General features: G+C 47.5%; 1 pseudogene; it reads right to left on the bottom strand.

Annotated features, from left to right (window-relative positions):
- Window positions 1-759: 759 nt before the first annotated feature.
- Window positions 760-27,474, bottom strand: part of LOC123484410 — a 66,955-nt pseudogene continuing 40,240 nt past the window's right edge.

Here is a 27,474-nt window from a genome sequence, read left to right on the forward strand (position 1 = left end):
CATTCATGGCCCACTTAAGTTCAGTGCGGTCATTCAGCTTTATGTGGTTATGGTCACCATCTATTGCTCTGGTGTTCCGATTTTCCACCCTTCTCCCAAAGTGTGCACTAGCATACTTCCCGTCATGGATTTAACAATGTTGGAAACCGTAGCTAATGCTTATATCGATCCAATCCTGGATGGTCACACTTCGGGAGAAGAGTGGAGAATTGGGACGAAGCCTACATTTACCTTTTAAGATGTCAGCACCTTGATGCCCATTGATATCCAGGCTTATTAGGACAATAAGCACTAGCACCCTTGAAATGAAGGCATTGCTGCAAGACACCCCCATGATCCTCACTGAGTGCGAGACAGTGAGCGAGTCGGCCACACTGCACTTTGGCAGAAGAAGCAGGAAACTGCACAACACTGGGATGTTTAGGCCATAAAATCAGGATATATAGGACAGAGTAGAAAGCAACATTCCATTTTTATGCGAGCCAGGCAGGAATTTGTGGGTTAATTTTGCCAGTCAGGTCTAGTCTAATGGTCCTGACAACATAATTCAATGCTCAGTACCTTAAAGCAACAATGTGTCATTTCAATTTTAGCCACCATGTTTCGAAGAACTGAGTATAACGTAAACTGCACCTGGAGCACAGCTGTCCCCACTCTATACACTATTTCTGATTTATAGGCCATGTGACAATCTAAAGGCGGCGGGGCCAATGGGAGGGGAGCAGAAGCTGTTACTGTACAGATAAACAGAAGCAGATGTTCATTATGCACCAAACATTTTAAAACATGTTGCAACGAAAAGCGACATTTTTTGTTTCTTATTGGACAAGTCCAGTGAGTCCCTCCCCGTTTCACAGTCAGTTTTCTTCTGCTTGGGGCCTAATGAACACGACCCAGAGGCAGGTCAGTCAAACCAACACAGCACACAACCCACAGACTCACAGGGCCTTTGAAGACATACACACGACATGCCTCATGCCGTTTCTGTCTTCAGTTAAGCAAAAAATGTTATTCATTAAATAAAAAATGTACTATGAAACAAAAAATCCAAGTCACAAATGTTTGCAGTTGCACAGTCATGGTTTCATGCCTTTGGGAGGAGGGAATCTCCTTTTTTCGTTTGGAGATTATTTCGAGAGAGTGCAATAGCCTGTGAAAAAATCCGTCCTTCTGATTTGCGTGTCGCCCAATCGCAGCACAGAGAGCGAGACACTTGTAAAACATTCAGGGAATACTTAGGAAACGTTAAGAAAACTCAGGGAATTCTTAGATCATTGATTAAAATAACCTTTCAGCCTATAAGCTACAGTTTTTTCGATCTTATCTGCATCTCTCCAACATACTTGCAGCTTTCTCTTCATGATTTCCAAACAAATTGATCTTACCTTTAGCGACTAGCTTAAAAAAAACGTAACTATAAAATAAGAAAATCCTTTCATGTATTAAATAATTTCATATAAAAACAGAGGCAAAATAACAATCCCTATTACAGAGAGGCCTTCCTTTATGGGCTGTCCCCCATATCCCCTTCTATCGCTCGCTCTCACTCACACACACGCAAACATACACGGGTACGCACACAAACGGATACACACACACGCACATTCACCAAAGAGCTTCACGTTTTACAGCTCGTCTTTACAGCATGTCCATGCAGTACCAATGCAGAATAAATCCTAACGGCGTTATTATGGTTTTCTGATTACGTGGCACAAACATATGGCGAAGAAGAAGAAGCTGATTCATGGTTTGGCGTTTCCTTATTTACATGTTTAAGTATTCACCATCATAATCATGGAACACGAGGAGTTCAGTTTGTCAATGTCCACTGACGGTCCTGTGATAGATATGATAGATCGAAGCTCCTCTCCAAGAGAGGTGTAAAGTAGGCATCATCCAACAGTCTCCTTTTCGACCACTCCCCTGGTCAGTGTGTCAGTTTGGTGTTGCCCCCCCTCTTGGGTGGGGCCGGCGGGGGCCCCCGCCGTAGTGTTGCATAGCCTGAGACGTTCCCCCCGACAGCAACTCGGGCGGTGGAGGGGGCAGCGCCAACTCCATGTCGTCCATGGTGCCCGCGGCGGGCTCCAGCTTGGCGCCGGAGAGGCGGGACGAGGAAAGCGAGCCCTGCCGGCTCACCGACTTGCGCTTCAGAGTCTGGTTCAGGTCGTCCATGAAGTTGCCCGGCTGGGGGGTGCCGTTGTTGCTGTTCCCCTTGGGGGGCGAGGTGGGCAGGGGCAGCTTTGGAGTCGGGGACAGGGCCGGGGGAGGCGGCTGGTTCCGCTGCAGCGTGGGGGGAGGGGCCTTCTTCAGGGAGCCCTTGCCCCAGGAGGAGTTGATGGTGGAGGGGGAGGGGGACCAGGAGGGGCGGGGGTACTTTCGGCTGGGGGGTTGACCACTGCCACCTTAGGTGCCCGACGTGGCCGTCACTGGGCAGCGGGGAGGGGGAAGAGATCAGAGGCCGACGGGAGGGGGGAAGTAGACACGCGCACTCGGGCAGAGGGGGAGGGGATGTCGGCGGTGGACTGGCGCTGCTGGCCCACTTGACCCACTTTGGCCTGCAGGGCCAGGGGCAGGTTGGCCAGGTTCAGCTTGCCTGGCTTGGGGGCGCCCGGGGGGGCCGGCCGGGGAGGGAGGAGTCCTTAGGAGGAGAACTACCGAAGGATACGGCAGGGAAGGAAGGGGAAAGTGGAGGGGGACGAGGAGGACTTGGGGGCAAACTTGCTGAGAAGGTTCTTGCGTGACTCCTGGTATTCAGCCGAGGAGTTAGGCTTGATGCTGGAGGCCTTCTGGGGGGTGGTGGGCGGGGGCTTCCTGCCCCCCCAGCCAGAGGAGCCCGAGGAGGAGGTGGAGGAGCCTGATGGGGACCTCTTCAGGGGCGAGCCCAGGTTGCCGGGGGGGAGAGGGGGAGGCGGAGGGGTGGGGCCAGTGATGGGAGGGGGAGGTGGAGCAGGAGGGACAGGACCGGTGACCGGAGCAGGTGGAGGCGGGGGAGGCGGGGGAGGGGGAGGGAAAGGCAGGCTGCTCTCGGAAGGGGGTGGGGGGAACTCAGAGGCCTGTTGCTGGGCCTGTCCACCGCCTGGCTGCCATTTTGGTTTGGCCTTCACCGCAGGAGGGGACAGGGGGGCTTTGGGGCTCTCAATGTGATTGGTCGACAGTGTGGACCTTGGGAACTGGCTTGCCATCTGTTTGACCAGGGAGGTGGTGGTGGGCGGAGCCGTGAAGGACAGGGGTGGTGGCTTGGAGAGGCTGTGCTGCTTGGGAAAGGTGGGAGGGGGCTGGTTGGGGGTGTGGCCTATCTGGAGGCTGTGCTGCTTCTTCATTGACACCGGAGGAGGAGGGGCGGGGTGGGGGAGGAGTTGGGACGTGGTGGGGCGGGAGGGAGAGGGGAAACAGGGTAGAGGGGGCTTCGGGGCACCGTGGTGGAGAAAGCCTGGGGGAGAAGGTTTTGGGTAGGGAAGGGGGGAGCAGGTGCAGGTGAGTACTGCTGCTGGGGGAGGTGGAGGGGGCGGGCACAGAGAGCTGCTGGGGAAGTGGCGGGGAGGAGGGGGAGGTGGCGGGGGAGGAGGAGGCGGAGGAGGTGCCGGGGCGACTCAACCAGTCTGGCAGCGGGGGAGAGAGGTCCTGGGGGGGAGGGCTAGGGAACTTCTGGGCCAGTGTCTGCTGGAGGGCTTTGGCACCGTGGGCGTGGGCACAGGCCTGGCATGGGGTCTGGGGGGGGTGGAGGAGGAGGGGGGATGTTGTTGCCCTGCGGCGGTGGGGGTGGTGGGATGAACTGGGGCAGGGCGGCCGAGCTGGAGGGCCCGAGCCTGAGTGCGGCCATGGCTGACCCCAGAGCGGGCATGGAGGGCGGGGGAGGGGGCGGAGGGGGAGGCGGGACATTGATGTTGTTGACCAGCGGTTTGACAGCTGCCTGATGGGGAGGAGGCGGGGCTTGGGCTGGCGCCCTGGGCGGGCTCTGGTGGTTGTTTTGCGCCCTGTGGTGATTGGCGGCCTGGTGGGCGGCGTTCTGGTTCTGCAGCCGGGTGATGGTGCTGTACTTGGCGAACACGGTGGGGCCCGAATGGTGAGGGGTGCTGCTGGCAGGCAGGGGTGGCGGGGGGGGGGGGGGGGGGGGGGGGGGAGGTGGTTGTGGAGGGGGCACAGCCTGGTTGTAGCTGCTGCAGGGCTGAGGGGACAGCTGTTGGGGTGGTGGAGGAAAGTCCTGTTGGGGTGGTGGAGGAAAGAGCGGGGGGGTGGTGAAAGGGAGGGCTGGGGGGGGTGGTGAGGGAGGGGCTGGGGGAGAGAGGGCAAGACCTGGGTGTAACTGCTGCGGATCTGGGGGGGCAGCTGTTGGGGTGGTGGAGGGGAGGGCTGGGGGGGCAGGGAAGGCAAGACCTGGGTGTAACTACTGCGGATCTGGAAGGGCAGCTGTTGGGGTGGTGGAGGGGAGGGATGTTGGGGTGGTGGAGGGGAGGGATGTTGGGGTGGTGGAGGGGAGGGCTGGGGGGGCAGGGAAGGCAAGACCTGGGTGTAACTGCTGCGGATCTGGGGGGGCAGTTGCTGTTGAAGCGGCGCGGAGGTACCCCCCTGTAGAGTGTGGGTGTAGCTGCTGCGAGTCTGGGGAGGTGGCTGCTGTTGTGGCTGTGGTGGCGCTGGCGAGGCAGGGGGCTCCAGTTGTGGGGTCTGGCGGTGCGCGTGGGCAGGGTGGGGGAGGGTGGCACCTCGGGTGGACTCCCTCATCTGTGTGGGGACAGAGGAGTACACACAATGAGCACAGGATGACCATGGACTATCTGTTGATAAGCAACGGCTTGTTAAGGGTACGGTTAGAATAAGGATTCGGGTAAGCGTTAGGATAAGGTTTAAGGTCAGGGCTAGGGTTAAGTTCAGGGTTAGTAGATGGTTGAACTCAGCCCCGGCGTTATGAGTGGCATTAGGGGGCCTGGCCCACCCTACCGTACCTCCTTGCCCGTCCAAATCAAATATTTAAATATTGATCATTTATCTGACCGAGATGCGCGCCTACAGAAAGATGCAAAAATCTCAGATAAATCATCCGAACGAGCGGAACAGCGCACCTCTGTCTCAGTATGTGTAGCCCATGTATCTGATGCTGGCTGGACAAAAAGAGTATGGCATACTCTTTTTGGTCAGACAGCATCACATACACGGGCTAAATAAATCAATTCAAATCGTATTGGTCGCATACACATATTTAGCAGATGTTATTGGGGGTTTAGCGAAATGCTTATGTTCCTAGCTCCAGCAATATCTAACAATTCACAACAATACACACAAATCTAAAAGTAAAATAATGGAATTAAGAAATATATGAAAATATTAGGACGAGCAATGTCGGAGTCCGGAGTATAAATATATATATGTGATGGGATGTATAGACATTATGGACAGTATGTGGATGGAATACTTAGTGTATCTGTAGGATAGAATAGTATATATACAGCAATAGTTGAGTAGGATGGCATTGACTAGAATACAGTATATAAACATTATTAAAGTGACCAGTGATTCCATGTCTATGTACATAGGGCAGCAGCCTTTATGGTGCAGGGTTGAGTAACCGGGTGGTAGCCGGCTACTGATTGCTATTTAACAGTTGGATGGCCTTGAGATAGAAGCTGTTTTTCAGTCTCTCGGTCCCAGCTTTGATGCACCTGTACTGACCTCGCCTTCTGGATGATAGCGGGGTGAACAGGCCGTGGTCGGGTGGTTGATATACTTGATGATCCTTTTGGCCTTTTTTTTGGCTTTCCTGTGACATAAGGTGCTGTAGGTGCCAGGCAGTGATACAGCCCGAAAGGATGCTCTCAATGGTTTATCTGTAAAAGTCTGTGATGGTCTTTGGGGCCAAGCCAAATTTCTTCAGCCTCCTGAGGTTGAAGAGGCGCTGTTGCGTCGTCTTCACCACACTGTCTGTGTGGGTGGACCATTTCAGATTGTCAGTGATGTGTACGCCGAGGAACTTGAAGCTTTTCACCTTCTCCACTGCGGTCCCGTCGATGTGGATGGGGGCGTGCTCCCTCTGCTGTTTCCTGAAGTCCACGATCAGCTCCTTCGTTTTGTTGACGTTGTAAAACAGAGGGGTGCCGTTTCGCTCGCTCGGATGCTTTCTCCGGTGAGATAGTAGTTTCAGCCACTTGCAAATTGAAGGAAAGTTGGCGGTTTGGATGCTGGAATAATTTTGAGTGAAGGTAACCTACTTTTTAAAGTGATTTGTTTGACAAATCAGTTGAAAACATCATGACTGGTTGTATTCATGCCACATTAAAAGGGGGAAAAATGTGTATTACTCTGACATGTTTTAAGTCTATAAAACACACTGCCGTTGTTAGAATCTTAATATCACAAACCAAATTGGTGTTATAACCAGTGTTAGGAGGGCATGTCATTTTATTTATGGCTTTCCCCCGTTGCCCCTCCTTCTCCCGATAATTAAAGGTGCCGTGCCCAGTTAATAATTACCCCGATAATTGCCTCGAAACTGAACAAATACCGAAACTAATTTCACACATATAACAGATGAAATAAATGAAGGGAAGTAAAGTATGATGAGGAAGAAAGGGGCAAAATGGGGAGTTGATGAACGAGGGGAAGCGAACAATGCATAATTATGTAACCACCAATTGTAAATGAAGAACAGGGCGAGCCATTCTATTGTATTGATCTATTCTAATTATAATCTCAAAATTGTATGTACCCTATATCAGTCCACCGAATCCAAGCAGTCTTATCAGTCTACTCTGGCCTACTTGGAGTACACAGTGAGAGCGGCCATAATTTACAAAAGGCAAGGAGACCAAGATGAATGGATGCACATGCAGCGTTAGCGTTGCTACAAAATTTGAATCAAACCACTCAGATGGTGGGGAAGAAATTAATCATGATGACATCTCTGATGATTATTCTTCTGATTCTGAGCCTCAGCCAAAACCTAACCCTCCAAGGCCTAAGTGCAAAAAAGCCAAAACGGTGCGCACTGAGCAGGTGCCCGCGCCACCACCAAATGAAAACGGAGAGACAGGAGAAAGGAAGGGACGGCACCGTTTGGATAGAACAAGCCGGAGACAATGCTACTGGCTGATTATCAGCACAAAATGTCATAACAGAGAGTAGGCCCAACATCTCAAGCAAAAAACCACATCAGCTCGCACTCACCAGCTTTCGTTGTTTATGTGACATGGACATGCTCCAACTTCAGCCATTGCGTGAAGACGCACACCTTGTAAGCACGAGCTGACAATCATTTACTATTTTTGACTGCGGTCATATATTCATTAGAATGCCATTTAAGCTTTTGTGCCGATTTTCACTATTTATCAAGCACTCTTCGCGCTTATAATGACAAGGCAACTAATGTTTTCATAATTTGACCGTGCATCTTGCTGACTGTGCATCTTGGTGGTTGGGATATTATATATTGTTTTGCCGTTATAAAAAGCTGTTACCGTATTCCAACATATGCTTTCTGTTTCATAGTTGTAACAAAGGCACTCCACAAATAAAATGTCAGTGTTTTTGTTTTTTTAAATAAACAGTAACATAAACTAATTAGGGGTCCCTCGAAGACAAGCGGTTCTAGTTTTTCACGGGAAGGAGGTCCCGCAAAAAAACTACGGAAATCAAAAGGCGTCTATCTGCTTTGTTCTGGCGCCGGCCCTGGTTGAAATGTAACTGATAGCCCATCTGTAGATGCTTTACAGACCATCAAAATAAAGTGTTACCCTAAAGCAGCACATTAGTAGCACCAGCAGAGTGAAAGAAAAATTCAAGCAAAGACAGAAAGGAAAAAACTTCAGATTGAGACAAAATCAATCATTACAGTAAAGAATCTGATGGTTATACACTGAAAATAGACAAAGAGAAGAGGTGAAAGGAGGGATGTAATGGAGAGAGAGAGAAAAGGAGAAAATACAAAGGAGGGATATATTGGAGTGAAGAGGAGAGGTCAAAGGGGAGAAGGACTCACCCTGGTGTTCTCCTCCATCTGAGTTCCTCTCTTCCAGGCCTCAGAGAAGATAGAGCTAACCACGCTCTGGGAGCGCCCGTGGCTGGAGGCCGTGTCCACTCCACTGTCTGACTGGCCCGAGTGGTTCGACTGGGACTCTGGAGGACACACACAGTCATGGGAGAGAGCATGTTAGACTCAATAAACACAGAGCAGGGTGAATTTGCCGCTAGATGCTGATCTTGGGTCAGTGTTGCATTTTCCCCACTAATGGTTAAGGTTAGGATTGGGCAAGCTGATCCTAGATCTGTACCTAGGGGGAAACTTCACCCCGGAGCATATAAACACTAGATTGCTGACCTATGCATTTGCTAACAAGAGGCTCTGAAGCCACCGAACCGCCATATTAGGGAAAGGGGGATACCTAGTCAGTTGTACAACAATGCATTCAACTGAAATGTGTCTTCCGCATTTTACTCAACCCCTCTGAATCAGAGAGGTGCGGGGGGCTGCCTTAATCGACATCCACATCATCGGCGCCCGGGGAACAGTGGGTTAAGTGATTTGCTCATGGGCAGAATGACAGATTTCTATCTTGTCAGCTCGGGAATTCGATTCAGCAACCTTTCGGTTACTGGCCCGACGCTCCTACCTGCCAGTACTCCGTCTTTTGCAGATTTGAGTAATGGGAGTGAATGTGTAAAAAAGGGGTGAATCCACGTGTCTATAGTTAAACTAGAGCTTTATCGTGTACCCTCAAAGCCACAAGAACTGATTCAAGATCAGAACTAGAATCAATGTACCTACTGCTAGACAGGGGTTGTGGTCAATCTGAACTCCAATTCAGAAATTGAATCGAAAAGTTGTCATTGAAAATAACGGGCAATCAATTAATTAACAGCATATCAATCTCTCTCCTGAATCGACTGAATTCAAATTGACCTCAATTTAAGATCATGGTTACCAAGCTAAGCCCTGGAAGGCTGACTCACCGGGCAGACTGGCTGAGCCGGAGCTGGAGCCCGAGCGGATACTGGAGGTGGAGAGGGAGGACCAGTCGTAGGCCGCCTCCGTGCGCTTCATGGCCTCCTGGTAGTTCACATACAGCTGTTTCCCGTACTACACCACCGTGGGGGAAAGAGAGAGGTCACAGTTGTTTATTTAATTGTTTACATTGAATTTTGTACATTGGTTGTATGGTTCATATAAATATATTATATAATATTTACCAATGTCTTATCTTGTAAAACACAAATCTTTAGTTTTAGGGGAAAGTAACTTTTGTTTTAAAGAAGCTTTTAGTTTAGGGGACCACTTTTGGCTCAGGAGCAAAAGTTCTATATAGCCTCTTTAATAGTCATGTTTAAGAGCTACGTGGAGGTTAAGGTTTACCTTGGCGATGCGAATGCCGTTGACCCATTGGTGGAGGGTCCTGACATCGTCACAGCACAGATACTTGATGTACTGGGACTTCTTCTGGATCTGGGGGTGCTGAACACACAGATGTGTTACCATGACAACACAAATGTAGTTTCACTTTGTTCCTAGGAGGAGAGCTCGCAAGCAAGGCACCTTTAAAGTGGGCTTAAGATAGCTTTCCCTGTGTCTGAAATAGAACTCTGTGCATCAACAACGGTATTGAAAACAAGATGGTATTTACTTAGAAAACACTTTTGGTAGCCTGCATGTACTGAAACATCACCTACCAAAGTGAAATTGAGGTGTAATTGTTATGATTACCATTTCACCAGGCAGGTTCTGAATAAATATCAGGTAAATAATGCTGTGTACATTTTTGGCGGTAACCCATAAGGTAAATATTTTTTACATCAATGCAGCGAATCCACTAGATGGGCCAAAAGCATTGTGACAAAGCACATCCATAAGCACAGTCACAGCCCACCTGCAGTGATGTAGACAGACTATTATATACACTACCAGTCAAAAGTTTTAGAACACCTACTCATTCAAGGGTTTTTCTTTATTTTTACTATTTTCTACATTGTAGAGTAATAGTGAAGACATCAAAACTATGAAATAACCCAAATGGAATCATGTAGTGACCAAAGTGACAAATCAAAATATATTTTATATTTGAGATTCTTCAAATAGCCACCATTTGCCTTGATGACAGCTTTGCACACTCTTGGCATTCTCTCAACCAGCTTCATGGAGGTAGTCACCTGGAATGCATTTCAATTAACAGGTGTGCCTTCTTAAAAGTTAATTTGTGGAATTTATTTCCTTCTTAATGCGTTTGAGCCAATCAGTTGTGTTGTGACAAGGTAGGGGGGTATACAGAAGATAGCCCTATTTGGTAAAAGACCAAGTCCATATTATGGCAAGAACAGCTCAAATAAGCAAAGAGAAACAACAGTCCATCATTACTTTAAGACAAGAAGGTCAGTCAATACGGAACATTTCAAGAACTTTGAAAGTTTCTTCAAGTGCAGTCGCAAAAACAATCAAGCGCTATGATGAAACTGGCTCTCATGAGGACCGCCACAGGAATGGAAGACCCAGAGTTACCTCTGCTGCAGAGGATAAGTTCATTAGAGTTATCAGCCTCAGAAATTGCAGCCCAAATAAATGCTTCACAGAGTTCAAGTAACAGACACATCTTAACATCAACTGTTCAGAGGAGACTGTGTGAATCAGGCCTTCACGGTCGAATTGCTGCAAAGAAACCACTACTAAAGGACACCAATAAGAAGCTTGGGCTAAGAAACACGAGTAATGGACATTAGACCAGTGGAAATTTGACCTTTGGTCTGGAGTCCAAATGGGAGATTTTTGGTTTTGGTTTGTGAGACGTGGTGTGGGTGAGCGGATGATCTCCGCATGTGTGGTTCCCACCGTAAAGCATTGAAGAGGAGGTGTTACGGTGTGGGGGTGCTTTGCTGGTGACACTGTTAGTGATATATTTAGAATTCAAGGCGCACTTAACCAGCATGGCTACCACAGCATTCTGCAGCGATACGCCATCCCATCTGGTTTGGGCTTAGTGAGACTATCATTCGTTTTTCAACAGGACAATGACCCAACACACCTCCAGGCTGTGTAAGGGCTATTTGACCAATAAGGAGAGTGATGGAGTGCTGCATCAGATGACCTGGCCTCCACAATCCCCCGACCTCAACCAAATTGAGATGGTTTGGGATGAGTCGTAACTCCTTCAAGACTGTTGGAAAACATTCCAGGTGAAGCTGGTTGAGATAATGCCAAGAGTGTGCAAAGCTGTCATCAAGACAAAGGGTGGCTATTTGAAGAATTTCAAATATAAAATATATTTTGATTTGTTTAACACTTTTTTGGTTACTACATGATTCCATGTGTTATTTCATAGTTTTGATGTCTTCACTATTATTCTACAATGTAGAAAACAGTAAAAATAAAGAAAAACCCTTGAATGAGTGGGTGTTCTAAAACTTTTGACCGGTAGTGTATTTTCAGCGTCCGGAAAATACGCATTTTCAACGTTCATTTCAACGTCTGGAAAACACGTATTTTAGATGTCTTCTCAAAGTCATTTTCCTTACTGGGACTATTCTAGTTTTACTGAGGGCGACAATGTTTTTGTCTTGCCTCGGGCGGCAGAACAGCCAGGACCGGCCCTGATCGTTCCGGTAAAGACATTGATTCCAAAGCCTTTGTGCCTGTTGGTTTGACTACAGCTATAAATAGGTGGATCAACATTAATAACATAGGAGAGTGGCGCCTTAACACTTATTTTTGGTGTTTTTCAGGGTCTGTGCTTTTAATAAGAAGTGGAGTAGAGACAGGCTGAAAGTGGCAGATGAGTTTGACATCTGTCCAGTATGCCGATCATAATGGCATGGTAATGGTCCTATTAAGTGGACAGGGCATTGGCGTTAGGGCCTCACAGGATGTCATTACCTAGACAAGCCCCTGGGACCACATCCACTAACACAACAGATCCATCTTAATGGGCTTGTCCAGGCTCACCGCAACATCACTACTCTAAAAATGTGCCACCCCTTGTATAAAAATGGGTTAGGCCATGTCCCTAATCAATTCTCTAGAAGGAGCAGAAGTGGAGTGTACCATTAGGTGAAAGGGGGGGATTTGGCATACCTTGAGGGCCAGGCAGTAGTCTGTGGGGGCCTTGTACTTGCTGCGGTAGTCCTGGCCGTAATACACATTAACGTGGTCCAGCTGGAGAAAGCATACCAGGTCCCTGGAGGCCTATATGGAGGGGGAGAGAGGATTGATATATTGAGATATGATTGATTATATAATATATTGCAGGGGTACACAAATACTATTTGAGAAGGTCCGGTCACACACATTTCCTAGGGTGGCAAAGATTGGGATATTGTCATTTATCGACATAGTAACAAACCCTAACCTCGCGACCCATGCAACCCCAAACTGTTCACACCACCCTTCTTGGCGGAAATAACATTTTGTAGTTTTAAAGCTCATTTCCTGCAATTCTACACATTTTTTTCATGGGGTGCAAAGACAATTTTGCAGTTTTAAAGCAAATTTTCTTGCAATTCTATACATTTTGCCATGTCTAATGTGTATTCAACAATATATATGGGCAAAAAGAATAGCTGACATGGGCTAGTTGATCTGTACATTTCTGACAAGTTATAAATAGCTCTCTAAGGTATGCAAAGACTAACATGACAAGAGGAACTGATGATGCATTACCCAATTTCAAAATTGCACCTTGTGCATTCTACTATTACAACTTTCAAGAGTAAGTTTAAAGCCGGACTGAGTTCCTTTAAAAAAAATAAAATTTAAAAAAAGGGGGTGGCGCGGCCGACGGGGACGTGCCCCACAGTTTGGGAACCACTGCTCTAAGGTCTGTCAGTGAATGACATAAGAGGAGAACTGTCCACGCACTACCACATTTCTAAATACTCCTTGTGCCGTCTACTATTACAACTCTCAACAGCAGTAAATTAAAAGGCAGACTGATTAAAAAAAAAAAATGTAATTAATAAATTGTCTGAGGCTTTAGACTAGAGAAGTCTATATGGAGGGAGAGAGAGGAGAGTGAGTGGAGATATCTTGACATATAATTGGTTCCAGACTGGCCAAGGCCCATGCTTAGAGAGGCAAAACTGGTTTGATAAGGTATTAATTCAAGTAGAGGTTGAAATATGCACTGTTTGGCCAACACACAGTGACAGGCTTTTAGTGGTGTGTGTATGTGTTGCAACAACTCAACGTGACAAATCGTATATTTTTGTATGTTTCATTTTTTTAGGTGTATTTTACCCCCCTTTTTCTCCCCAATTTCGATCTTGTCTCATTGCTGCAACTCCCCAACGGGCTCGGGAAGCGAAGGTCGAGTCATGCGTCCTCCGAAACATGACCCGCCAAACCGCACTTCTTAACACCCGCCCGCTAACCAGGAAGCCAGCTGCACCAATGTGTCGGAGGAAACACCGTTCAACTGACGACCGACGTCAGCCTGCTGGCGCCCAGTCCACCACAAGGAGTCGCTAGAGCGCGATGAGCCAAGTAAAGCCCCCCCGGCCAAACCCTCCCCTAACCCGGACGACGCTGGGCCAATTGTGCGCCGCCGTATGGGACTCCCGATCACGGCCGGTTGTGATACAGCCCGGGATAGAACCTGGGTCTGTAGTGACGCCTCTAGCACTGGGATGCAGTGCCTTAGACCGCTGCGCCACTCGGGAGGCCAACGCGACAAACCTTATCAGATTTCTGGTTCACAGAATTAACACACCACAAGGTGGCACTGCATATACATAAAAAAGGAGACGACCGATGGGATAATCAGAGAGGACAAGAAAGGGAAAAGGTAAACGATGAGGAAGTGGGACACAAATTAAGGTTCTTACCTCTACCCCCCAATTGGCCTGAGGCATTTTCAATAGGCACAGAATGGGAAAACAAGTCCAAGGTTTACTTCCGATTCATGCCTTCTGAACACGACCCTGGGTTAAAAGCTAAAGCATATATCCACAACATGGGGCTGCGGTTGAGAAATATTGGTCTCCTGGGGTAACCAATGACCCATGATGCAATAGGAGAGGAGGCATGTGCGCGGTTATGTCCCTGTGGAGTCCTGTGTCATCATATCCAGAAACAGGAAATACCAGAGAGTTGGTGTGGATCTGTTTCTCATAACTGACAACATGTGAACCCCATACACAAATTCATGGACACACGCACACACACTATTCAATCAAATGTATTTTATAAAGCCCTTTTTACATCAGCAGTTGTCACAAAGTGTTTATGATTCGCGTATTCAGTGGGTGGCTAACCTTGGCTTTGCCTTTGGGCACGTAGTAGATTCCTGATGCGCGCAGTAGAAAGTATCGTTTCTTCCACGACTTCTTCCCATCCTCCTTCAGCCAGAGGAGTCCCTCTATTTCTGGTACTGACACCGAGCTGCCACAGAAACACTCCTGCACAAACACATCATCGTTATTAGTGTAATTGAAGGGGTGAGGAGAGAGAGCGAGAGAGACATGCATCTGTCTGTCTGTGTCTCACCTCTAGCAGGGCCTCTTTATTCCTATCGGCCATTTCAGAGGTCTCCTTCCTCCCCAACAAGTAGTTCTGTATATAAGTGGGGAAAACAGAGAGAAGGAGAAAAATAAACAGAGGTGGAGAGGAAAGCAAAGGAGAAATAGACAAGAGTTGAAAACAGCAGATCACACACTCCTCCAGGCAACCTGGCTCACTTAGCCTTCTCATGTCCAATGCATTATTCAGTCACTTATTGCCAGAGCTGTGACCTACTATAAACACACACTCTCTCAAGGGCTCTTAGCATGCATAAGAAATGTGTGTGTGTACTCTACACTGAAGCTGTGTGAGTAGTGTACACACACACACAACACATTGGGAAGTTTCCCTGGTTCCAAGGTCTTACCTGGGGGTTCTTGAAGAGGGCGTATTTGTCGGTGCGCTCGATGAACATCAGTTTGTTGTGGCTGTCTCTGGTCCAATTCAGCAGGTTCTCCACCAAGTTCTCATGGTCCTCAAAGATCCGCTCTGAGGACAGAGCGAGAGGGAGTGTGTGTGAGACATGGTTCAATCCAGACTAAGCATAATCTGGTCAAGGTAGTGCACTATAGAAGGAAAAAGGGCGCCATGTGTGACGAGGCTAAACAACCATGCTGCCTGCACCTACCACGAGTGCTTCCTCTAGCATTCTAAAGGCTGGGCGCCCGTCCCCCGCCTCACTCAATCACATAGACAGACAGACCAACAGTTACAGAGACACTCACGGACAGTCTTGAAAACACAAACGGATACAATACTAGCTACTACCTAGACAACACTACAAGTTGACACTGTCAGAGTTGACACTGTCCAAGTGTCCACATTTGTCTCACAGTACTTCTCCCAGTATGCTTCACTCTCTCCCAATATCTCCCACCAAGTTTCCCCCTTGTATATCCACCAGTATCATCCTCAATATCTCACTCACCCTCAGTGTCTCCAGCATCTCTCACTCTCTCCCAGTATAACTCCGTATCTCCCCAATATCTCACTCTCTCCCAGTATCTTTGCCAGTCTCTGTCTGCCAGTATATCCATACCCATTTGCAGCTCGTTGATGGTCTCCACCAGTGACCAGTCGGGGCTGTAGCCACAGTGGGACTTGTCCAGCAGGCTGTCCAGCACCTGTCTGACAGTCTGTCTCTCGTCCACCATCATGGTCTTGGAGCTCTCGTCCGACATGTGCACCCGGATCACCAGCTGAGGAGGAAGACGAAGAGGGATGAGGAGAAAGAGGAGCAGGTAATGGTCAGCCTCTTTGTATAGAACAGTTCTCACTAGCCTGAGTGCCAGTCTGTTTGTGCCATCATGCCAAAACGTTGTCATTAAACGAATGTTTGGCTTGAGAATGATGACAATGGAGTTAGCAAGAGCTTCATCTCGTCCACCAGCTGGCTCCTCTCGGTTGAACTGTCGGGTTTACAGCGCCTCAGAACGGGACTTGACTGGAAGGCAGGAGCGGACTAACAACCGCTGGTTTTAATAGGCTGATCTCTTAGTCCATCACCATCTAGCATAACCCTTCAAATCTCCCCCCTACATTGTGGACTTCAAAGCACGAGCAGCAGAAGTGATTTATTTAAACAAGGAAGTGAGTTTGGCAAATCTGAAAGTACGCATCTTAGGGAAATATTTCACACATAAAAACTTGATATGCCCCTAACTCAGAATCAATTGGGCTTCCTCAAAATATTATGGTCAATGTGATAACGTTTATTTTGATTGGCGATTTGCCATTTTCAATCTAATATAGCTGTAGCAGGCTCACTCCCTCTCCTGCCTCAATTTTAAATCACACCCCTTTCCAAGTCCCACTTAATTGCACAGTGTTACCAGGCTCTATGCACCAGATACTTGAGCCTGGGGACAAGGTTAGCAAGAGCATAAACAGATCTTGGACAGGCTACTTCATAACATAATTGTTGATATGAAATCAATTTAAGAGGGGATGTTTCCAGTTCCCCCTAGGACAACTATTGAGGACGTGATTTGAACCTGTGATATGCACCATATGTGACATGTGTAGTATGGTGTCACAACATGCTGATTAAATACAGACTTCCAAAAATGGCACCCTATTCCCTATATAGTGCACTACTTTTGAAGTAGTGCAACTACTGTATATAGGGAATAGGGTGCCTTTGGATGCAACCACAGTGTATTTAGCAAGTGGATCTAAAAGGTAATGGCTCCAAAGATTGAAATGGTCTTCAATTGAACTTACTCATGTCTTCATGTTGCCATCTATAAAACATATCTAACGTATACAATGTTCAACAAATTCAGGCCCCTGTTCTGCTGCATTCCTTGTCTCCAGCGCTGGTTTGGTCCATTGAATGCACCCCCACAGGCTTCAGCCTTATCTAAGACCACTGCAACAAAATCCCCCTTGTGACACAACCGGGGATCCCATAGCCCCAGCAGTGTGAGTGTAGGCGGCAGGTAGCCTAGCGGTTAGAGTGGTGGGCCAGTAACCAAAAGGTTGCTGGTTCAAATACCCCGAGCCGACAAGGTGAAAAAATCTGTCAATGTGCCTTTGAGCAAGGCACTTAACCTAATTTGCTCCAGGGGTGCCGTACTTCTATGGCTGACCCTGTAAAACAACACATTTCACTGCACCCATCTGGTGTATGTGACAATAAAACATATTTATTTTGTGTGTGACATGGTAGGGAGCAAAACACAGCCAGCACCCCTGGAAGGGCCCACAAATCCCCTCCCTCAGGGACCACAACATCCAATCACTAAGTCAGTAGAGCCGATCAAATAGATCTCTAAACCAAACAGCAGCCAGGAAGCGACTGTGCCCTAGACATGGGCATCCATTGAGTTTGACCTACATCCACAGTCATGGGATGAGTCCCAAATGGCAGGCACCCTATTCCCTATATAGTGTATTACTTTTGGTCAAAAGTAGTGCACTATATAGGGAATAGGGTGCCATTAGGGACGCTTCTGCTGAAAAAAATAAAGGGAACACTTAAACAACACAATGTAACTCCAAGTCAATCACACTTCTGTGAAATCAAACTGTCCACTTAGGAAGCAACACTGATTGACAATACATTTCACATGCTGTTGTGCAAATGGAATAGACAACAGGTGGAAATTATAGGCAATTAGCAAGACACCCCCAATAAAGGACTGGTTTTGCAGGTGGTTACCACAGACCACTTCTCAGTTCCTATGCTTCCTGGCTGATGTTTTGGTCACTTTTGAATGCTGGCAGTGCTTTCACTCGAGTGGTAGCATGAGACGGAGTCTACAACCCACACAAGTGGCTCAGGTAGTGCAGCTCATCCAGGATGGCACATCAATGCGAGCTGTGGCAAGAAGGTTTGCTGTGTCTGTCAGCGTAGTGTCCAGAGCATGGAGGCGCTACCAGGAGACAGGCCAGTACATCAGGAGACGTGGAGGAGGCCGTAGGAAGGCAACAACCCAGCAGCAGGACTGCTACCTCCGCCTTTGTGCAAGGAGGAGCAGGAGGAGCACTGCCAGAGCCCTACAAAATGACCTCCAGCAGGCCACAAATGTGCATGTGTCTGCTCAAGCGGTCAGAGACAGACTCCATGAGGGTGGTATGAGGGGCCCGACGTCCACAGGTGGGGGTTGTGCTCAGCCCACAGCCCGTGCAGGACGTTGGCATTTGCCAGAGAACACCAAGATTGGCAAATTCGCCACTGGCGCCCTGTGCTCTTCACAGATGAAAGCAGATTCACACTGAGCACATGACGTGACAGACGTGACAGAGTCTGAGACGCCCCGTGGAGAACGTTCTGCTGCCTGCAACATCCTCCAGCATGACCGGTTTGGCGGTGGGTCGTCATGGTGTGGGGTGGCATTTCTTTGGGGGCCGCACAGCCCTCCATGTGCTCACCAGAGGTAGCCTGACTGCCATTAGGTACCGAGATGAGATCCTCAGACCCCTTGTGAGACCTATGCTGGTGCGGTTGGCCCTGGGTTCCTCCTAATGCAAGACAATGCTAGACCTCTTGTGGCTGGAGTGTGTCAGCAGTTCCTGCAAGAGGAAGGCATTGATGCTATGGACTGGCCCGCCCGTTCCCCAGACCTGAATCCAATTGAGCACATCTGGGACATCATGTCTCGCTCCATCCACCAACGCCACGTTGCACCACAGACTGTCCAGGAGTTGGCGGATGCTTTAGTCCAGGTCTGGGAGGAGATCCCACAGGAGACCATCCGCCACCTCATCAGGAGCATGCCCAGGCATTGTAGGGAGGTCATACAGGCACGTGGAGGCCACACACACTACTGAGCCTCATTTTGACTTGTTTTAAAGGACATTACATCAGTTGGATCAGCCTGTAGTGTGGTTTTCCACTTTAATTTTGAGGGTGACTCAAATCCAGACCTCCATGGGTTGATAAATTTGATTTCCATTGATAATTTTTGTGTGATTTTGTTGTCAGCACATTCAACTATGTAAAGAAAAAAAGTATTTAATAAGATTATTTCATTCATTCAGATCTAGGATGTGTTATTTTAGTGTTCCCTTTATTTTTTTGAGCAGTGTAGAACAAATTCAAAAAATACACAGGCTTCAAAGCAACATTCACAAATGTTACATCTTTTTCTGTGTTCTATACACTTAACATACTATAACTACAGTGGTGTTATACACCAACATATTTGAAGGGCACAATCTTTTGCTTGCTAATATCTAGTGTATTTTTATGCTAAAATTGATCAATTTGATCTAGCAGCTGGCTCAGTCAGTCAGTGTGGGCTGAAATGGTGGGTCTACTCTCTCCATAATAATGTACTGGGAGAATAAGAGCACATCACTGTGTTCAATGGAGCCGTTTCATTTAGAGCAGTTGCACTTCATTCAAGCCCCATGGCCTGAAACTGGTGCCTGGTGTGGCTCGCAGAACCAATTCACTGACTGGAACACAGTGCAAACAAAGGACCCCAGTTGTTCACGAAACAAGACTTGTTTTAATCAACCCAAAGAATAAACTGTCTTACGGATGCCAGTGCAAAATGTCTGATTGTCTCTTGTTCTCACTCTCTTTCACACACACACACACACACACACACACAGAGACAGGCACACACACACAGGCACACACAAACACTGCAATGACCTATTTTCTTAGCACTTCGCTGCATCTCTCTGAATGAAGTTAGTTCACGCAGTGAATCTGAAGCAGATATGGAGGAGAGGATCTTATGGAACTGTGTATCACAATGGGAGTGTACAGCACATACTGTGAAAATACAAGTGCAAAAAATCACTGTGTGTGTATACTATTGTACATTGGTTAGGTCATAACCGTACCTTTTGACTTGCGCCTCCTTGATTTTCTCCAGGGCCACTCGGATCTTCTCGGCCTTCACTTTGGCTGCCTGCTCCTCCTACAGACACACAGCAACAGTTCACACACACAGGCAACGGCCAAACACACACGGCACACACACACGCACAAAAACCAACAGGAGCCTTTAGTACTGAACCAACCTCATCCTTTATCACTTTCTCCTACTCTTTTCCATACCCTCTCCTCATCGTAGGGCAGACAGTTGAGTTGATGCTCTCTGAACTCCATTTGCCAGAGTGAGACCAACACCTCACACACCTTATCACTTAGTACCACTCAGTCATAGACAGAGATACATACTGTGCATTCCATCAATGGCTCTGGAATCGTTTACCTGGCCCCTCCAGCAAGACGCCATCACCTCCATCTCTGGTAGCCACCACAACACGGAACCTGTGTGTGTGTGTGTGTGTGTCCTCACACACAGATCAGCCCAACACTTCCGACTCCAACCCAACAGTAGATAGCCCTAAATCCCCAGTGCTCCAATGCTCCATTCGTAAAAATGAAAGAAAAAAAGCACTCAAAGATGGCCGCTCATTCATCCTTTTCTCCCCATTATCGTCCTCTCTCTCTACTAGAGCAGCAGCCGAGGTGTGGATTTCCCTTTGATCTCGCTACACAGCGGATGGGAGACAATAGTGGCGGGTCCCCCAAACGGCAAGAATCTGCGGATGATATGAAGTTCGGTCCTAAAATTATCAGTTTCCTCTACTACAAAACAAAAAAACTGACGCTTACATAGTATATAGTATATAGATAAAGCCTAAATCCTACAACAACAAAAAAAAGGGGGTTTCCCGATGTTGGAATGTCACTATTCCAAAATCCCAATCTTCTCCTTCCAAGACCGTATTGAGTCCAGATGAATGGCAGAAAGCAATGTAGTCAAGAAAAGGAAATCGATAGACTGTAGTAGAGAGTAGATGAGAGATATTTGTTTAAGTCCTTCAGGAGTAACCGAGACCAATGCAAAAGCGACTTCAACCTGCTTCCACTCACTTCTCCTCTGACTGACAGACTACAGCCAGGACAGCAAGACCGGAGTGGAGTGTGTGAGAGTACAGGCTCCTTGACACACAGGCCGGCATACACACAAGTACTGTTCGCACAAGATGAGCACTGCATAACCCCTCTACCCGAGACTTGAGCGGCCCCTCCCCCTTCCATCTCTCTCTCTCCCTCACTCTGTGGAACAGCTGCAGAGTCCTGGGAGCGTGCCCAATCGCCGAGCCATAATCCCCACACAAACAGGAGACCCCCTTCCCCGGCTGGCGACAGAGAGGACCCCTCTGTCCCGTCACCCAATCACAATGTTTACCCGCTCTCCTCTGACCAACCAGGAGGACCCATTCGCCAGACCCTCTTCCCCCTTATCTAATCAGTGCAGGGTAGCTGTGACCAGCTTTGCCCCCCTCCTTGAGGGGTTTGGGGTATTAAGATCCAAGCCTCTTATCTGGGCACCCCCTCCTTGACCCAGACTACCTTTCCGCATGAGTTGCGGTGTAATGCAAGAAACACACTGTTTGGCCAACACACAGCGACATGCTTTTAGTGTGGAGTGTGTTTGCTAAATGATGTAAATGTAAGGGTTCACAGGACCAATGGGGATTACAATATGGAGTCAATCCCAGTCACACTGTTACTTTAGCCTTTGGACTTCCATCAGAGAGACTACGACACCCCTTCTCCATGTCCCCCTCTACAGCACTTTGCTTCCTGCATGCTCCTCAGTAAATACTGGAAGCTAGATATCCCTGCTTCCCTACTACAGGCACTTTCCTACTGCATTTTCACAGCATTCCATGGAGGCTGAATTTAAACAGGCTTTTCTGCTGCGCCATAAAAAGCCGGTCTCGCTCTTTTCCCTTTGAGTTTTACCCTCCCTCCCTTTCTCTTTCTCCCTCTTCCCATCTACATCTCTCTGTACTTCCTGGTTCTATTCTGACTCATGACGCAGGGAAGAAAGGATAGTGTGGTGAAACTGCAATCTATTCTCTCTTTCTTTCGCTCTCTCCGTCTCCTGTGTAAAGTGCAGTGTAACACTGACATACAAACCCGTCCATTGCCACAAACACCTCAGGCAGGCTCTCTTTCTCCTCGCTTCTCCCTCTAAGCCCATTTGGATGGCAGTCTGAATACAGACATGGACAGACGGTTTGGCTTAAAACAGCTCATAAACAAATGGCCTTGTGCTACATTGGACATAATAACTGCATAATTAGTCAATTATATCATACGGCCCCAAGGTTCTGGCCATGAAATTCGGGGGCAGATGAATTTTTGCGTTTGTATGTGTGGTTAATAATTCGAGATACTATGTCAGATGACATACAGATGTGTGCTCTCCTCCTACCACAATCCTCCAGTGTTGTCATCCATAACATTCGAATGAGCAGCGATACAGGAAGTACCCCCTGAGAATGACTGCATAATTACGTTCCCATACATTCTGCATAAATTAAAAAGTGCTTGACGAATTTGTTTTGGGGCTTCTTTTGTGTAGAGCTAATTGTTTATTAACAGATTTATTAACGGGTTTATTAATATGTCAGATGGCCTTGGCTAAGCGTTTGCGCTAATCAAGGAATGGTGGTAAAACAAACACTCTTGGGTCTGTGCATCTAAAACAATGTCCAAGCATCACAATAGAGGGTAGATTTCTGTCAAAATGTTGTCATTTACAACATCGACAGAAATACAGTATATCTCCATACTTCACCCTAGAATACAGTATCTATCCACTACTGCTCTCTGTGTATCCCAGGACAAGCACTTGGCTCAGCTGCTTTTGTTTTGAAGGCAAAATAAATCATGATAGAAAGTGGCCAACTTTACAATCCACCAAAGTCAACATCTAGACACACAACCATCAAACAAATGTACCCAAATGCATGATGGGAAATGTCACTGCACTACTGCCAAGATATTTACTGTGCACAAATCTGTGGGAGGGAGGGGAGAAGGAGTTCTAGATTAAAGATGATGGATAAATAAACACATGACAGAGAGAGACAGAAGAGGAAGGAATAGTGGGGCACGGAGAGGGAAGAGAGCAACCATCTTTCCTAACCTAAAGAGGATTAGGCCATTCAAATTAAACAGGCCAGCAATTTCTCGGACGACATCTTAAACAACATACTCTACACTGCTCCTTATTTTATTCATGGAAATTTCCCCTCAGTGTCATTTCACTGCACCAGACCAGTCAGTAACCTATAAATGACTCGAGCATTGATTATTTCTCATTAGCTTTGGAGAGGAGGGTCAGGTCAAATCCATTGACGTTTTCAGCCAAGTAGCCTTTTATCAACAATGAGGAGGAAAACATGTATAAGCCTTGGCTCCTGTTGGTTTCAGAATCATACTTACCATACCTGGCAGGGTTGGGGTCAATTCCATTAACATTATCTCAATTCAGTAAGAAACAATAAGGAACATTGGAATTGGAATTTCTGTTAATTTCCTGAATTGATCTAATTGAAATGGAATCGACACCAACCTTGATACCAGTGTTTCTCAACCTTTTTTTGGACCAGGGGGCTGCAAAACTACTGTATATGTAAAATTACCATTCTTCCCTGGTTGACCACTTCCATTAAAACGAGCACTGGAAAGTTGACAGAATCAGTGTCAGACAACTAACCGCCTGAGGGACTGGTAAGCAACATCCCAGGGACCAGACCCGGCCCGTGGACCGCAGGTTGAGGAACACTGGTTTATACCACAGCATTAGCGGCTCACACAAAGACTTCATAATATAAAAGGGAGCGTTCAGAGTTACACACACATCCAGTTCCATTTCTCTATGCTCAGGCACATGTCAACCAGAGTCGACGCACACAGGCATGCAGTCATGCTCCAGACCTAGCGCAACTAAATGCAGCCCATATGTATGTGGTTATTATAAACAACACTCCAGATTTGGGTCAAATGCATGTCAAATGCTTTCAAATTCTACTCAAGAAAAGTATATGTCAGTAGGTGTGCTTGATTTAACTGGAGTTTGCACTTTTGGGATTATGTTGGTTCTATTGTCCCAGGCAAATCAAGTCAAGAACATTTGAGGCAAGTATTTCCATAAAGGTGATATGACCCAGGTCTGTCTGCAAGACTGACATGACAGTGAAGTTAGATACAGTGCAAAACTGTACTGGGCCACAGTGCCAGTTACCTACCCTCCATTTCTTTCCCCCTACTAGAGAAAAGGAGTGCAGGGAATCAAATGGACACATCAGCACTGGGAGGAAGACGAGGGGAAAAATGGATAAAGGAGGCATATAAGCAGGGGCTGCATGCAGGAAAAAGGCGAGAAAGAAAGGATGAGACAGAAGTAAAAACAAGCCAATCAGGTCAATCGAGCACAGTGGGTGGGTGTTGGCACCGTGGGAGGGGCTTAGGGAGATGGTAAAGAAGTGATGTTCAATCAAAAGCAAGCATAAGCAAGCTAATGAGGCGTCACCTTGGTAAGCAGGTGAGAAGGCTTTCCTGCAATGCTTTTCAGAATGAGGGACGTTCTCTGTCCAGATAGGAGTGCTTGGTGGCGCAGGAGGTGAGGAGAGAAACAGATAAGACAGTCAGTGCAATGATTCTCAATGGCTCATTAAAAATGCTTTTGATCCAGGGGGAGGGTGGGGTTTAAAGTGTGGAAGCAAGAGAGGTCCAAAAGTTGGAGCATTGATTGTTGTGGTAGTCATATTAGATAGTTGTGGATGGGGAAAAGAGACGATTTATCAAAAGTATACTTTCTAAAGATGATCCTGCTGTGATTACTGAAGGTGATTGGTAATACTCACCTGTACACATTCACACACATACTGTACATCCATTGTCACTATATACATGTCTTTCGTTCGCTCCAACACATGTTCACACACCCACGCACTTGCACACACACACACTTACAGTGCCCAGATCCACATCCACTTCACCCTCCCGTGAGGTGAAGTCAAGCTGCCGTCTGGCCGGCTTACCACTGGCCCGTTGCGGTAGTGAGGCATGCTGGGAAACGGGGAGGTGCATTATGGGTGCAGAGAGGATGCAAACACACACACAGTTAACATGCAAGGGGACGGGGAGGTGCACGTTATTCAAGCAGGGGTTAAGTTCTCTTTCTCTATTTAAAAAGTTCACGTTTTCTTTTCAACACTTCCTCAATCTCTCCATCTCTTTAATCTGTCTCAACATCTCCCTCCCAACCACCCCCAAAACAAAGAAAAGACAACGCATACTGACTCTATATGTGGTCATGTGTGGCCCAGTTGGTAAGAGTGTGGCGCTAGCAATGCCAGGTTGTGGGTTCAATTAGTGATAACGTACTACATACTGTATGTCTGCACGCACTGTACCGTTAGTCGCTTTTAGATAAAAGCCTCTGCTAAGTTGCATATATATTTTGTCCTTTCCCTCTTGTAAACCTAAACTAAGTCCCCGTACATAAGTCAAACAGGTTGAGTTTACAGCAAAACAGGTACAGTAGATACATTGTAATCCATATCATACATGCAGACTGCAGTGATTACAATGCATTCGCTTACTGTACTGTAAATACCACACTTTCCAATGGGCAGTATACACACACAACATTGTGTGTTATACGGATAGCAAACACATGTAATACAATGAGTTGTACAGTGCACATTTGACATGCAATTGAACTTCAAAACATCATGCAGTGTAAATGTACTATGCAGGGAACTAGAGAGGGTGGTTTTGAGAGGGCACTTGCGTCACGACGCACGCACACACATTCATCATCATACCATTCATCATCATCAAACAAACAAACAAACCCCTGCAGCAGTTTATTTTCCCCCCTAACCAAACAGCCTTTCACTGTCATAACTCAAATAGTCAGCCCCACCCCTTTTAGTCTGAATAAAGTAAGTCCCACAATTCCCCATTAACGGCAATCATTACCCTGCCCAAACTAAAAGCCTGTACATGAAAATGGGCTTTTGATAGGCTGAGATAACTGGGCCTTGTTTGCAGGCTGACTCTCATACAGACAACAACAGAGAAGGAAATGAACAAACTGTCAGTGGTAATAATGTTTCACTTAGAGATATTGCTATCCATGGTACATCTTAGTCCGTTTTTAGGACATAATTGGGAAAACAGGATTGTGAAGATTAGAGTGTGTGTGAGTGTGTGTATGAGTGTGTGTGCCTACCTCAGTACTAGCCAGACCCTGTGGCGGCTGGGGGCCTTGGGACCCCCCTTCCTGCTCAGCCCCTCCTGCTGCCCTAGACAGCACCTTGTCGATATCCAGAGAGTCCATGCTGGATGCGGAAGCAGAGTTAGCGCTGGACCTCGAGGTGGCCCCCGCCTCGTGTTCACTAACCGCGCCCACCGGAGCCTGTTCTCCCGGTGCTGCGGGACGAGGAACCCGCCGAAGGGCGCCGGAGGTGGCCGAGAGTAGGAGGAGGACGAGGAAGAAGAGGTCTGGTGCGCCGCCTCGTCCATGCTGAGCGACGCCTGCTCCAACTGGGCCGTGATGTCGTCCAGCGAGCAAGTTGGACGCCGACGGGCGCCCGTGGGAGTTGGAGCTGCCCCCTCGGACGGTGGAGGCTGGTGACGCCCGGGTACTACTGCTGGTGCTGCCCCCGCTGCTACCCCTCCACCGCTGCCAGTCTGCTTGGCACTGGCGTTGCGACCCCGGCCTCGCTGTTGACATTTAACCTGGCGGGCGGTGCCGGTGGGGCTTGCCGATGGTGCTGAGCTCCTGTTCTATGGAACACAGGTCAGCCATCAGGGCATCCAGGTCTACGGTCTCTGTTGTCTGGTTCAGAGCCTCTGGAAGGAGTGGGAAAAGGGAGTGGGAATCCACGTTCTTGTATTCACACATGCGTACACACACAACACGCATAGCTAAAATATTGATTTTATGAAAGTGTGATGGTTGAAAAGGTACTTTTGCACAGCGGTAAAGCAATGCTGGGTGGGTCACACAGGCATGTCACAGACACCATGCTCTGCAGGAAGTAGGTAGGGCATACAGGTCTGAGTGTGTGTGTCTTACCGTTGATGTTGTACATGGAGAAGCGGTAGGAAAAATTAGCCATGTTGGTTTCCTGTCTGAGAGGGGCCTTCTGGACCGGCTTCTGTGGCTTCCCGTCATCCAGACTCTGTAGAGGACAAATCACACCATCAAAATCACCACCATCTTAAAGATATTCTCGGATACTTTTGTATACTTTTTAGCCACTAGTCCTGAATATAGCGCCCACGAGCCAAAAGTGGTCCCCGAAAGTTGCGTACTACGTCACAGATTATTGCTCTCTCGCTCTACTGTGTGTGCGTCTTGCTAGCTGTCACTCAAATGGCGAGGGGCTGAAGCTCATTGAATGAAACTCGAATTGCTAGGGGGCTGGCCCACGTGGGGGTAAATGTAGGGAAAATGGCACCACACAGATTCCAGAAAACAGTCGTTTACAAACTAGGGATTTCATGGCTAACTGAGGTAAAACAGTAATTCTGCTGATAGATTATGCATGTATGAACTACACATGAAACAATTCAGCCCAAAGCAGGAGGTTTAAAAAAATACTTACTAGTTGCAAAAGTACCGGAGCATGTCTTTAATGCATAACAATACAAGACCAGATTTGAACAGGATTGAAGGAAGTGGAAGAAAGCAACCATGACTTAGCGAAAGGGTGGGAGAGGT

The sequence above is a fragment of the Coregonus clupeaformis genome, unplaced genomic scaffold (genome assembly GCF_020615455.1).
Source record: "Coregonus clupeaformis isolate EN_2021a unplaced genomic scaffold, ASM2061545v1 scaf0305, whole genome shotgun sequence".
NCBI classification, from domain to species: domain Eukaryota; kingdom Metazoa; phylum Chordata; class Actinopteri; order Salmoniformes; family Salmonidae; genus Coregonus; species Coregonus clupeaformis.